This window comes from Odocoileus virginianus, chromosome 10 (genome assembly GCF_023699985.2).
Source record: "Odocoileus virginianus isolate 20LAN1187 ecotype Illinois chromosome 10, Ovbor_1.2, whole genome shotgun sequence".
In the NCBI taxonomy this organism is placed as follows: Eukaryota; Metazoa; Chordata; class Mammalia; order Artiodactyla; family Cervidae; genus Odocoileus; species Odocoileus virginianus.
In genome coordinates, this window is record NC_069683.1 from 38583233 (window position 1) to 38597576 (window position 14344).

Below are 14344 nucleotides of genomic sequence, written 5' to 3' on the forward strand. Positions count from 1 at the left end.
GTTTTTCTGGAATTCTCTAGCTTTTTCTATTATCCAATGGCTGTTGGCAATTTGATTTCTGGTTTCTCTGCCTTTTCTAGATCCAGCTTGTACATTTGGAAGTTCTAAGTTCACATATTGTTGAAGTCTGGCTTGAAGGATTTTGAGAGTTACTTTGCTAGCATGTGAAATGATCGCAATTGTGTGGTAGTTTGAACATTCTTCGGCATTGCCTTTCTTTGGGATTGGAATGAAACTGACCTTTTCCAGTCCCGTGGCCATTACTGAGTTTTCCAAATTTGCTGGCATATTGAATGCAGAACTTTCACAGCATCATCTTTTAGGATTTTCAATAGTTTGCCGGAATTCCATCACTTCCACTAGCTTTGTTTGCAGTGATGCTTCCTAAGGCCCACTTGACTTTGCATTCCAGGATGTCTGACTCTAGGTGAGTGATCATACCATTGTGGTTATCTAGGCCATTAAGATCTGTTTTGTATAGTTTTTCTGTGTAATCTTGCCATCTCTTCTTAATATCTTCTGCTTGTATTAGGTCCATACCATTTCTGTCCTTTAATGTGCCTATCTTTGCATGAAATGTTCCCTTGGTATCTCTAATTTTCTTGAAGAGATCTCTGGTCTTTCTCATTCTATTGTTTTCCTCTATTTCTTTGCACTGTTCACTTAAAAAGGCTTTCTCATCTCTCCTTGCTATTCTTTGGAACTTTGCATTCAGATGGATATATCTTTCCTTTTCTTCTTTGCCTTTTGCTTCTCTTCTTTTCTCAGCTATTTGTAAGGCCTCCTCAGACAACCATTTTGGCTTTTCGCATTGCTTTTTCTTGGGGATGATTTTGATCACTGCCTCCTGTACAATGTTACAAACCTCCATCCATAGTTCTTCAGGCACTCTGTCTATCAGACCTAATCCCTTGAATCTATTTGTCACTTCCACTGTACCATCGTAAGGCATTTGATTTAGGTCATACCTGCATGGCCTAGTGGTTTTCCCTACTTTAAATCTGAACTTTGCAATAAGGAGTTCATGATCTGAGTCATAGTCAGCTCCTGGTCTTGTTTTTGCTGACTGTATAGAGTTTCTTCATCTTTAGTTATAAAAATACAATCAATCTGATTCAGTATTGACTATCTGGTGATGTCCATGTGAAGAGTTGTCTCTTGTGTTGTTGGACGAAGGTATTTGCTATGACCAGTGTATTCTCTTGGCAAAACTCTTTTAGCCTTTGCCCTGCTTCATTTTGTACTCCAAGGCCAAACTTGCCTGTTACTCCAGGTGTCTCTTGACTTTCTACTTTTGCATCCAGTCTCCTATGGTGAAAAGGACATCCTTTTTTGGTGTTAGTTCTAGAAGGTCTTGTAGGTCTTCATAGAATGGTTCAACTTCAGGTTCTTCAGCATTAGTGGTTGAGGCATACACTTGGATTACTGTGATATGGTCAAAAATCCAACAGTTAGAACCAGAACTGTTGTTAGAACAGTTAGAACATGGAACAACAGAGTGGTTCCAAATTGGGAAAGGAGTACATCAAGACTGTATATTGTCATCCTGCTTACTTAACTTGTAAGCAGAATACATCACGAGAAATGCTGGGCTGGATGAAGTATAAGCTGGAATCAAGATTGCAGGGAGAAGTATCAATAACCTCAGATATGCAGATGACACCACCCTTATGGCAGAGTGGCTTCCCCGGTGGCTCAGTTGGAAAAGAATCTGCCTGTAATGTGGGAGACCTGGGTTCAATCCCTGAGTTGGGAAGATCCCCTGGAGAAGGGGACGGCTACCCACTGCAGCATTCTGACCTGGAGAATTACAAAGAGTTGGACATGAGTGTGTGACTTTCACTTCACTTCACTTATGGTAGAAAGAGAAAAGGAATTAAAGAGCCTCTTGATGAAGGTAAAAGAGGTAACTGAAAAAACTGGCTTAAAACTCAACATTCAAAAAATGAAGATCATGGCACTGGGTCCCATCACTTCATGGCAAATGGGAGACAATGGAAACAGTGAAAGACTTTATTTTTTGGGGCTCCAAAATCACTGCAGATGGTGACCACAGCCATGAAATTAAAAGATGCTTGCTCCTTGGAAGAAAAGCTATGACAAATACATAGATAGCATATTAAAAAGCAAAGACATTACTTTGCTGACAAAGGTTCATATAGTCAAAGTTATGGTTTTTTCAGTAGTCATGTATGAATGTGAGAGTTGGACAATAAAAAAGACTGAGCACCAAGAATTGATGCTTTTGAACTGTGGTGCTGGAGAAGATTCTTGAGAGTCCCTTAGATAGCAAGGAGATCATACCAGTCAATCCTAATGAAGTCAACCCTGAATATTCATTGGAAGGACTGATGCTGAGGTTGAAGCTCCAATACTTTGACCACCTGATGCGAAGAGCCGACTCACTAGAAAAGACCCTGATGCTGGGAAAGATGGAAGACAGGAGGAGAAGGGGACGACAGAGGAGGGGATGGTTTGGTGGCAACACCTACTCAATGGACATGAGTTTGAGTAAACTCCAGGAGATGGTGAAGGACAGGGAAGCCTGACTTGCTGCAGTCCATGGGGTCACAAAGAGTCAGACACAACTGAGCGACTCAAAAACATGGTTGTGGTAAGGTGGGGGGACGGCGGCCGCAGAGGAAACTTTCCATAGCCCTGTAATTAGATCTTGGTCTTATAGGGAGCCTATTCCTCTAGACAGTGAACTTCAGAGGTGTTTCTCAGTTTTTTTTCCTTCCCCCTTAGATAAGTGAGGTGATAAGAGGATCATGAAGCTGAGTGTTGCTCTTCTCCCACTTGGAAGTCTAGAACTGAAGTTAACTGGGAATTTCCCTTCCTCATCAGAGTTAGGTTGTTGTTGTTTAGTCACTAAGTTGTGTCTGACTCTTTTGTGACCCCATGGACTATAGCCTGCCAGTCTCCTCTGTTCATGGATTTCCCAGGCAAGAACACTGGAGTGGGTGGCCATTTCCTTCCTCCAGGAGATCTTCCCAACTCAGAGATTGAACCTGTGTATCCTGCATTGGCAGGTGGATTCTCTACCACTGAGCCACCAGTGAGGTCCCAAGTAACTACTTTTAAATCAGTATTTTCCTTGGCAACTCTTTCTTGATCATGTTCTATTCGGAGCTTCAGTTAAAAAGAAGTCTCAGGGAGATGCAGTCTAAGCAATCTGCACATGGTAAGGTCTCAACTTTTAGTTCACTCAGTAAAGCTGGGATGGACCCAGAGGAAAATGATTTTGTGTCTCATAGTAGGAGACTATAGACTTTCAAAAAAAAACCTCTAGGGTTAACCTTCCTTTCCTTGTCTCATTCCTGAAAATTTTGATGGGGAAACCAATCCTGCATGTCAAATAAAATGAGAGGAATGTTTCTGAAATGTGTGAGCTCACAATTTTGAAATCAGTTGGAAGCTGCGCTACCTAAGTAGGTCTGGTTGCTCTGCAGACTGGGACTAGAGTCCTATAAAAGCGTGGAGACTGGCTGGTAAATCTGCCACAGTAAATTAATTTCCATTATTTAACAAACATTGGGTGAGTGCCACCTGGTGTGCAACACACTCTTTCAGCTCTGTTTCAAAGAAAGGACTTGGGGTTTTTGTTTGTCAATTTGTTTTTGAACCTTGCCCTCAACTCAGCATCAGCACACCTTAGAAATTCAGAGTACTTGATGGATGAGTTAATCTTAATCCCTCTCTATCTGGACAGACTGACTTTTCAAGAAAAGCTGGAATTGCTGGAGGCTGCATTTGCACCCTCTGGGAGCAGACCCTGCAGATTTCAGAGTGGGGAATGAATGTGAGCTTGGAAGGCTGACAGTACACGTGGAAGCCAGGAGTAGAGTTCTGAGCCCACATAGTCACAGCGTTATAAATTTGGCTTTTGAAGTCCTCCTTTCTGAACCATTTTGCATCACCATTGCACTGGTGAAGGCAATGGTTCTCTCAATAGGAAAAGGCAATCCAAGGATAGCCATACTTAGAAATGACTTCAGATCAGAAACCTTGGGTCTTGGAAGTCATTTTGGCAAAACTGTTTCCCACCTGAGTTTCAAAGCCTTGCTACAACAGTCTTAAGTATCAGAGCCCACTTAAATGCCGCAAAACATCTGCATTGCCGCGGTTGCCAATTTGGTCTTGCGGCCGAGCCCCCAAACCACTGTCTGGGTCTCAGCCCACGATTTCTGCTTCTAGACACCAGGATAGAAGGAGCCCGCGGTCCGCCATCCTGAATCCTTCCCTTGCACATCTTCCCCTTCCCGGCTCGGTGCCCAATCGCACTCGCGCGCTTCCGACGGGTTAATCCCTTCCCCTCTCCCGCTGCCGCGCTGCCTGAGGAGAGCCAGTTTCAGTTACCCAGGTCCCCTGCCCCAAGATTTTATACTCATGCCACCCCTGGCATTAAGAAGCAGAAAATTAGAATAAGGGCACCTTTGAAGTTAGATATCCTGAGCCTCGAGACCACGAACCTGCAGGGGAAGAGATGTGCCGCGACGCAGTGTCGAATGGAACACTGAGGCTTCTTGACATTGAGGTCTGGGTGTGAACCTGTGGCTTGGTCAGTCATAGCTCAACTAGCATCGCTTCTCCCTGTGAAGCGCGTTACCAGGGATCCATGTTTTCTTCCAAAACCCTCACCCTCCGCCCCTACCCGCCAATATGACGCTGCCGTGCTTGCGGCGCTGGAGGGTCTCTACAGGCTGCGTGGATCATGTGCTGTGCACTCAGACCCAGTGATCCTGTGTACAGTGAGAAGCGTCTTTCTCTGCGTTTTACCTGCTGAGGACAAGTCAGGACCTCGGACCTTCCTGGAAGGCTTAGAGCAGTCGCTCCAACAGGGAGATCCAGAAACCTGTTGAGCAGGGTGTAGGAGGGTCGAGGTGCTGGGCAATCGGGTTTTACAGAGCAGTTTATTCCAGAGAGTCATGGACGCAGGACGTATTCCTGCTGCTGTGCGCTGTGCGCTTCCTGCCGGACTGTGAGCACCACCTGGATGCCCCGGGGCACCGGTGTCATCTTGTGAGTGCCCGTGGTGAGGGCGCGCGCACATGTCTGGAGTCAGTGCTGAGTTTGTGGGTGTGTAAGAGTAGACAGAAGCCAGCATGGGATTGCACGCCCGCAGGACTCTTCAGCACCATCAAGCTTGGCGGGCTTTCTAGCAGAGGGCTGAATTGCGGTAGATGAGGGTGCAGGGTCACTGGAGCATCTTGGCAAACAGCAGCCGGAAGCAAGGGGCAGCTGGGCAAATGGTTGGGGAAGGAGAGTGAGCATTAGGTGATGAATGGTGGGGGAGGAGGCGTGGGGCTGGAAGTCGGCTTGGAAGCTGGGAGGCATCTAAGCCTTGCACTTCCCTGCTCAGGCTCAGCGGGGCATCCAGCCCCTCCTTACCCAATGAAGGACCACCCAGCCTGACTCCAGGTAGCTGCGGAGGGTGTTGATTGGGAAAGTGTATCGTGATCCCACGGAATCTTCTATGAACTTCCCTGGTAAGCTCTTCCAGATCCCTAACTGGGTGGAGAACAGGTACATGGTTAGTAATGATAGCATTCCCTCAAGACTGGAATATGAGTCCCATTTCAAAGATAAGTATGTTGAGACTTGACTAGTTTCCAGCCCCCAATCCTACCACCTGGCAAATTTCTAGCCGGAGCAGAGTTGAAATCTGACAAAGGTCCTGGACTTCTATCCTTTCATCTCCACACGCCCTGCTCTGCTGTGCGCGCTTCCTGCTGCCTGAATCCGACACCCCGCTTGGGCACAGAATCATCACCTCTGCTGCGCATTAACCCTGAAATTCTCTTGGACGGGGGTCTATGGTCAAGGGGAGTCAGGGTTCCCTGTAATGCTGGATTCTACTCTATAAGATAACACGGCTGGGGATGGAGTGGGACGCGTGCCTGTTCAAAACACTTGAAACCGAACAGGTAGTTAACCATGACTGTCCTCAAATTTCGACTCACTTTTCCTGTGTTTTTCATTTGTCCTCACCCACCCCCCTCTGTGCCCCCCTCCCATGCCCGCCATCAATGACCTCAATGCAAATACAAGTGGGGTGGTACTTCTGGGTACTCCATGTTCTGGACGCAAGTGATGACACAATCTTTCTGGGGCTCACATCTTTCCCCTCATTGGTTGCCCAGAGCCCCTGGAGCCCCCCTAGACCCAGAGCAGCAGGAATAAAAGCAGCTGCTGGTGCTGGGAGGATTCAGAGGCACTCAAGTGTCTCTGCCCCTTCTGCCAGAGTGCCATCGCCTGCCGCCAAAGCTACCGCTGCTGCTGCTCTTTCCTCTGCTCCCAGCCCCCTGGCGCTGCTGTCAGGTAAGTCAGGAGATTCTTGCTTAGCTGGGATTCTGTTTCTCTTTCTCCCCTTGCTTCCCTCTCTCCCTCTCTCCAGTACTTTTTCTTAGCGGATCTCTTCCTGTCTCAACGGCTCTGTCCACTCCTGTCCAGGTCTCTTCACAAAGGCTGCATTACTCTGCAGGGCTCCTTCCAAGGTAACATTGGATGGTCTCAGTTTGTAAACTCCCTTCTTCACTCTCCGCAGGCCCAAGTGGGCTCCCGTCTCTTTCTTGTGGCTCCCATATTTAGGTCCATTTGGTGTGCTGGAGCTCCCTGGGCCCTGCAGGCTGATCTGGATGTAGGAATAGCTTTGTGTAACCAGTGTTGTCACAGGCCACGTGTCATTCCTAATTGACTGGGGGAAATGGGTTTGGAACCCAGGACAGTGCAGGCAGGTGAAAAACAGGTGCAATGACTGAGAGGCAGGCAGCCATTAAATGAAGCCCCTGTTTTGAGATCTGGAAATATTTTTCCCAGTTTAAGTCCTGGTTCTCAATTCAGGACTCTCTCAGCTTGCTTCTTACAGAGTGCTCTTTGCCAAAGTGTGCATCAGCTGACCGGTAGAATTTAGTTCTTTAGTTTCTCAGGGATTCCAACTGCAGTGATAAGTCCTGTCTAACCCCTTTTCCCAGTCAGGTATGAAGGAAAGCCCAGCACTAGGAGAACAGCTCTGGGTTAGCCAAGGGGAAAACTGTGGAGACAGGTCCTCTCGGTCTGTCCTCCAGGCAACAGGTTGTAGAGTGAGGTGCAGTGTCAAAACTGAGGGGTCACTAAAAGATCCCCCATACCACAACTAAATATCCTGCATGCTACAACAAAGATCAGAGATTCTGCATGCTGCAATTGAAACCTGGCACAGCCAAATAAATAAAGACAAACATTTTAAATAAGTTATATAGAAGTGTATTTTAAAATTTAAATTAGCTTTTAAAACTATACTTCACTTATTCAGTTCCAGGTTTTGCACTGAGGTTTGAGAAAGTGTGTTATGCTGTGCTTAGTCATGTCTGACTCTTGGTGACCCCCCATGAACTGTATAGCCCAACAGGTTCCTCTGTCCATGGACGTTTTCAGGCAAGAATACTGGAGGGAGTTGCCATTTCCTGCTCCAGGGTATCTTCCTGACCCAGGGATTGAATCTAAGTCTCTTGAGTCTCTTGCATTGGCAGGCAGATTCTTTGCACTGTGCCATCTGGAAAGTCCCCATACTACAGTTGATTTTTGTCAAAAGACTGAGAAACAAGAAAAAGTATCCATTAATTTTTGACTTGTGAAACTGAGATTTTCTATGAGGTTTATCGTATGATCCTTACCCATAAATGACTAAAAATATCTGGAAATATCCCTCAGTTATAAAATTTGGTAGCTATATCTATCTACATATATATCTTTGTTTACATCTAATTAAAGCAATTGTGTTATTCATAAATATTCTTTTTGTCTGAGTATAGGGCAATAGAGTTTCCAAGTATTATTCAATCTCTGTGAACTATCCCTCATAATTCTAGAAATGGTTAAGTTTACATAATTTGAACTTTTTTCTTATTTTAAAATTCAAGTTACATGAGGTATAAATTCCATGATCGTGATATATGATCATCCAGCTTGCTCTGCACATCCTTGACAATGCTTGGTATTTTTAGTCTTTTAATTTTAGCCATTCTTATGACTCTGAAATAGTATCTCACTGTAGATATTAATTTTTGTGTTCCTAATGACTAGTGAAAATAAAATATCTTCTCATGTGTTTATTGGTTATTTGTTTATCTTCTTTGGTGTAATTTTTTTTCAAATCCTTTGTCCATATTTTATTGGGCAGCTTTTTTTCTTATTCTTGAGTTGTAGGAAATCTTTCATATTCTAGATGGTATATATAATGGAATATTACAGCCATAAAAAATAATGAAATGCTACATTAGCAGCAACATGGATGGATCTATAGATTATCAAATTAATGCTAAGTGAATTCAGACAAAGACAAATACCACGTGGCAGTGCTTACATGTGGAATCTTTAGAAAAAAGTTACAAAGGCCCTTACTAACAGAATAGATCCACAGACCTAGAAAGCAAACTTATGGTTACCAAAGGGGAAAGGTTAGAGTGAGGTATAAATTAGGAGTTGGGGATTAATATATACACAGTGCTATATATAAAACAGATAATCAACAAAGACCTACTGTATAGTACAGTGAACTCTACTCAAGATTCTATAATGGCCTGTATGGGAAAATAATTAGAAAAATAATAGATATATGTATATGTATTACTGAATCACTTTGTTGTACACCTGAAACTAACACAACATTGTAAATAAACTATACTCCAATATAAAATGAAAATTAAAAAATAAAATAAGTGGATTCTCCAGCTCCATTTGAGCCTAGCGATGACTACAGATCTAGTTAAGAGCTGGACAGCAACCTCAAGAGAGACTGTGAGTCAGAAACATCCAGCTGAGCCTCTCCCAGATAAGCTACCCTCAGAAACTGTGAGATAATAGGTATTTGTTCTTCTGAGATGCTAAGTTTTTAGGTGGTTTGCTACACGACAACAATAACCAATATCCATCCAAACCATGATAAGTTTAGTTCATTTGCAAAATCTGGAAAGTACTTTAAAATTTTTAATTTGTTTTCAGTTGATGGAGAATTGCTTTACAATTTTGTGTTGGTTTCTGCTGTACAACAAGAATCAGTCCTAATTATACATATCTCCCCTCCCCCCATCCCACTCCTCTAGGCCATCACAGGCGGGGCTCCCTGTGTTACACAGCGGCTTCCCACTCACTATCTATTTTACACATGATAGTGTATATACGTCTATACTACTTGAAAAGCACTTTCAAGGGAAGTTCACTAGATGGGCAGACCTGAGTTCAAGTTGGAAGTCACAGTTCCCAGAAAGGACACATTGTCTGATGTCTTTCCCCTGGTTCCCAGGGCCAGATCATATTAGGTGCAATGTTATAAGCAGCTCCTTCTGTTCCTCCTCATTATTTGTTTGTTTGTTTGTTTTATTTATTTTTTTTCATTTACTTTTATTAGTTGGAGGCTGATCACTTTACAATATTGTAGTGGTTTTTGTCATACATTGACATGAATCAGCCGTGGATTTACATGTGTTCCCCATCCCGTTCCCCCCTCCCTCCTCCTCATTAGTGAATGCTCTTTTTAAAAGTTACCTTACAGTGTTGTATTATTTTCCGCTGTACAGCCAAGTGAATCAGCCATACGTACACACATCTCCCCTTTTTTGGACTTCCTTTCCATCCGGGTCACCACAGAACCCTGAGGAGAGTCCCAGTGGTGTGCAGTAGGCTCTCATTTGTTATTAGTAGTGACGGTGTGATGAAGTGGGAGATTGGAATTGATACAAATTGAGTGCATTTTACCAGCAACCTCTTTCTCTGAGTCCTCAGTGCTCTCCATCCCATAGCTACTCTCACATCATTCTTTCTGCCTCTGTTTCTCGTGGTGGGAAAAGAACCATTAAGATCACGTACACCAGCCCACATGCTTGAATTACTCTGTCACATCCCCAACTGATCTTCTAACTTAGTTTCGAAAATTGGATGTCACTCTCTCCTGAGGTAGCTCATTCTATCTTTGCATCACTTTGACTCTAAGAAAACTTTTCCAAGTGTGAGTAGAATTCACATTCTCTTCTGATTCACTTGGTGAAGAGAAAAACATCAAGAGATCCATACTTGTATTGATTCTCCAGGGAGAAGAGGCTGAGTGAAACATGTCTTCATCCAAGACTAGGCATTACTCATTGTGGTTTTAAAGAAATCATATTTTCTTATGAGGTCCCATAGTTGGACTTCTCCCTTCTTCATCCCAATCAGATTCCCAGTGGTCAAGCCCCACAGATTTCCCCCCAATCCCTGTGGGCAAGACCAGAGTAGAGGCTCCCAGGAAGGGACTCTTAAAGCCAGGAGATCCGGATGGTCATCATGGGCTCTCTTTTCCCACTGGCGGAGCTGTAGGCTCAGGGGAGACCTCTCGGCCTGGGGAAGGGGCAAGGCAGTTGGCATGCAACCAGTCCTCTTACCCTTCTGATGCTATCTGTCCTTGCCTCTGTGGCACAGTGGGGGTGTATCAGCCTCACCTCAAGTGCTAGGATTCTCTCAGTGCTATCGTTGTTCATGAAGAGCTGCTAGTTGTTGTTCTTGTGAGGGGGTGACAAAGTCAGAAATGATTTATGTGGCCATTCGGGTGATGTCACTCTTATCAATGACATCGATGCTGAAAGCTTTTCTTTTTTTTAGTTAAAATTATTTATTTATTTATTAGGCTGTGCTGAGTCTTAGTTGTGGCATGCAGGATCTTTGATTTTTGTTCTGGCATCTGACATCTTTAGTTGCAGCAGTGGGACTCTTAGTTGTGGCATGTGGGATTTAGTTCTCTGACCAGGGATCGAACCCAGGCCCCCTCAGTACTTAGAGGATATTAATAACTTAATACTTGTATTTTACCAAAAAAAAAAAAAAAAGGTAGAGAATGATGCACAGATCCCTTGTAGAAGCTGTTAGAGGTAAGTGTGCCTGTTTACATTTCACAGTGAGAAGAATTTGGGAAACTGTACACTGAGGTTGAGCAGAGAGAAGCTTTGGAATGAAAAAGGTGGTCAGGGACAGGAAAGGGGGCCTTAAGCCCATCTCTTAGATGAAGATCCAGAAAAGAGCTGGGATCAAGAATTACCTCTTTGTGTTTGTTTGTTTTGCATTCTAAAGATTTTGATTCTTTTTATAAAAAAGAAGTCTCAGGTCAGTGCTAAACTTATCTTTAACACCTAACACTGGTGACTCTTCCATTTAAAAAAGCTTTTTAAAAAATTGTGGTAAAATACACATAAAATTTACTATCAACTGTATTTAGTTATACCATTCAGTGGTATTATATGCATTCATAATTTTGTGCTACCCTAACCTCCATCCATCTCCATAACTATTTTCATCTTGCAAAGCTCAAATTCTATACCTATTAAACACTAAATTTCCCCTTTCTCCTTATGCCTAGCCCCTGATAATATATCATTCTTTTCTTTGTCTTTATGAATTTGACTATTCTAATTACCTCATATGTGTGTAATCAGACAATATAGTGTTCATCTTTTTGTGACTGGCCTATACACTTAGCATAATGTTCTCAAGATTCAGCCATGGTAGCATATGTTAGAACTTCCTTCCTTTTTAAGACTGAATAATATTTCATTGCATGTGTTTAGCATATTTTGTTTATCCATTCATCTATCAATGGACACTTTGAGTTACTTACATTACTGTGAGTAATACTGCTGCAAACATGGGTGTATAAATATCACTTTGAAAGTTAAAAAAGATTCACTCACTTTAGTAGTTATTAAGATAAGTAATTAGCCTCCAACTAATAAAAATAAATGGGAAAAAATAAAATTAAAAAAAAGATATATATTAAGATTTCCTATTTCTTTGTGGTTTAGTCTTTGTAGATTTTATGTTTCTAGGAATTTGTTCATTTCATCTGTCATCCAATCTGTCGGCTTACAATTATTCATAATACCCTGTAACAATCTTTTTCACTTCTGTAAAATTGATAGTAGTGTCTCCACTTTCATGCCTGATTTTAGTAATTTGAGTCTTCTCTATCTTTTTTTTCTTAGCTTATTTGGCCAGCGGTTGGTCAATGATGTTGCTCTTTTCAAAGAATCATCTTTTGGTTTTATTAGTTTTCTCTATTCTCTATCATTTTGTGTTATTTCAGCTTTCTCTTCTTTAATCTTATTTCTTCCATGCTAGCGTTGCATTTAATTTGTTTGTTTTATTTGGCTGTGCTGTGCGGCTTGTGGGATATCTCAGTTCCCCAGTCAGGGACTGACTCCAGGTCACAGCAATGAAAGCCCAGAATCCCAACCCCTGGGCTACCAGGGAACTCCCTAGTTTGTTCTTATTTTTAGTTATTTGAGTTGTAGAATTAGTTAATTGATTTGAGAAATTTCTCTTTTTATTTTATTTTATTATTTTTTTCCATCTATTTTTATTAGTTGGAGGCTAATTACTTTACGATATTGTAGTGTTTTTTGTCATACATTGACATGAATCAGCCATGGATTTACAAGTATTCCCCATCCCGATCCCCTCTCCCACCTCCCTCTCCACCTGATTCCTCTGGGTCTTCCCAGTGCACCAGGCCCGAGCACTTGTCTCATGCATCCAGCCTGGGCTGGTGATCTGTTTCACCCTAGATATACCTGACATGCACCACTGTGTATGTTTGAGGCATACAACATATTGATTTGATACATTTATATGCTGCAATATGACTGCCATTGTATTGTTAGCTAACACCTCTACCACATAATCGTCATTTCTTTTTTAAGCTAGGTTGATGTCTATAATACAGTATTGTTGTGTATAATCACTACACTGTACATTAGCTCTCAAGCATGTTATCTCCTAGCTGCAAATTTGTACACTTAAATGTCTTCTGTTCCTCCATAATCCAGCCCCTGGTAGTCACCATTTTACTCTGTTTGTAGGGGTATGGCTTTTTCAGATTTCTGCATAAAAGTGATATCAATAATATTTGTGTTTCTTTTAATGACATCTCACTTAGCATAATGTCCTTGTCCTCAAGGCCCCACCTAAGTCTTTTACCCTTTTCAAGTTAATTTTTGTGATTGGTGTAAGATAGGGGTCCAGTTTCATTTTTCTGCCTGTGGTTACTCAGTTTTCCCAACACCATTTGTTAAAGAGAATTTTCACATTGGATATCCTTGGCACTCTTGTCAAATATTGGTTCTCTGTTTATGTGAGGGTTGCATTCTGGTCTCTATTCCATTCCTCTTATGTATGTGTCTATTTTTAATGCCAGTATTACTAGAGCTTTGTAATGTAGTTTGATATCGGGAAGTATGATGTCTCTGGCTTTGTTCTTTCTCGTGACTGCTTTGGCTATTTGGAGTCTTTTGTGATGCCATAAAAATTTTAAGTTTTAAAAAAACATTTCTGTGAAAAATGCCATTGGAATTTGATAATGATTGCATTGACTCTGTAGGTGGTTTTGGGTAGTATGGACATTTAAATAATATTAATTCTTCTGATCCATGAGCACAGGATGTCTTTCTATTGTGTTGCCTTTGATTTAACTCAACAAAGTCTTGTAGTTTTTGTTATATAGATCTTTCCCCTCCTTGGTTAAATTTATTCCTAGGTATTTTGTTGTTTTGATGCTATTATGAATGTGATGAAAAAAGTGAAAAGTGAAGTTGCTCAGTCGTGTCCAACTCTTTGTGACCCCATGGACTGTAGTCCCCCAGGCTCCTCCATCCATGGGATTGTTCAGGCAAGAATACTGGAGCGCATTGTATTTCCTTCTTCAGGGGATCTTCCCGACCTAGGGATCGAACTCGGGTCTCCCATATTGCAGGCAGACTCTTCACTGTCTGAACCACCATGGAATCCCTATGAATGGGACATGTTTTGTAAAGTTTCAGATGTTTCATTGCAACTGATTTCTGTATGTTGATTTTTTTTATATCCTGCAACTTTACTGAATTCATTGATTAGTGACAAAGGTTTATTGGTTGAGTCTTTGGGATTTTCTACTTATGCGCTCATATCATTTGTGGATAAGATAATTCTTTTTTCTGAATGGAAAATAAAAAGCATTTTTATTTTTTATTTCTTTGTATTGTCTAATTTTTTTTTCTTTGTATTTCTTTGTGTTTCCTAATTGCACTGGCTAGGAATTCCAGTACTACATTGAATTTGAATGATAAGAGTAGGCACCCTTGTTTTATTCTTGACTTAGAGGGAAACTTGACAGTTTTTTACCATTGAGTATAATATTAACTGTGGGTTTGTCATATATGGACTTTATTTTGTTGAGGCTTTTTCCTTCTATGCCCAACTGTTGTAAATTTTTATCATGAAAGTGTGCTGTATTTTGTTAAATGCTTTTTCTGTATCTTTTGTGATAATTTTGAAATTTTTATTTTTTATTCTGTTACTGTGTTAT